The following is a 453-nucleotide window of genomic DNA, read 5'->3' as shown; positions in this document are numbered from 1 at the left end:
AAGCAGCAGCAGCAGCAGGCAGCAGCAGCCGTCTGTCTTTCCTTCTAGCAGCAACAGGAGCAGCAATAGGGATAGGGTGTATATGGAGGTTTCCTTACTACTGTTATAGATGGGGGGGGGGTCCTTTGTCTTTGTCTATTTGCTGCTGCTGCTGCTGCTGGGGGTGCCGCTGCTAGCAGCAGAAATAGCATTGGGGGAGGTGTTTAGGGGTGGGGTGCTGCGGCTGCTGTCGCTGCTGTCTCCTTGTCTTTGTGGTTTAGCTGCTGCTATGCTGCTGCTGTCTTGCTGCATATCTTCTTACTATTCTAATTATGTTGCTTGGGGGTTTACTTTTGCTGCTGCTGCTGCTTTCTCTCCCTCGCTGCCTTGGGGTGTACATACACCTGAAATACACCTCTGTGCTGCTGCTGCGCTGCAGCAGCAAACCAACTGTCAGGCAGCAGCAGCAGCAGG

General features: G+C 53.6%; 1 protein-coding gene across 1 annotated transcript in view; it reads left to right on the top strand.

Annotated features, from left to right (window-relative positions):
• The window catches only part of EMH_0064540 (sodium-dependent transporter, putative), a gene marked incomplete at both ends in the record, with an annotated part of 3,093 nt that overhangs the window by 1,931 nt on the left and 709 nt on the right, over positions 1–453 (top strand). The gene's annotated exons all lie outside the window — the stretch shown is intronic.

The sequence above is a fragment of the Eimeria mitis genome, genomic scaffold (genome assembly GCF_000499745.2).
Source record: "Eimeria mitis Houghton genomic scaffold, Emh_scaff3298, whole genome shotgun sequence".
In the NCBI taxonomy this organism is placed as follows: Eukaryota; Apicomplexa; class Conoidasida; order Eucoccidiorida; family Eimeriidae; genus Eimeria; species Eimeria mitis.
Note: the sequence above shows the minus strand (reverse complement) of the source record. Positions and strands in the feature narration are given on the sequence as shown.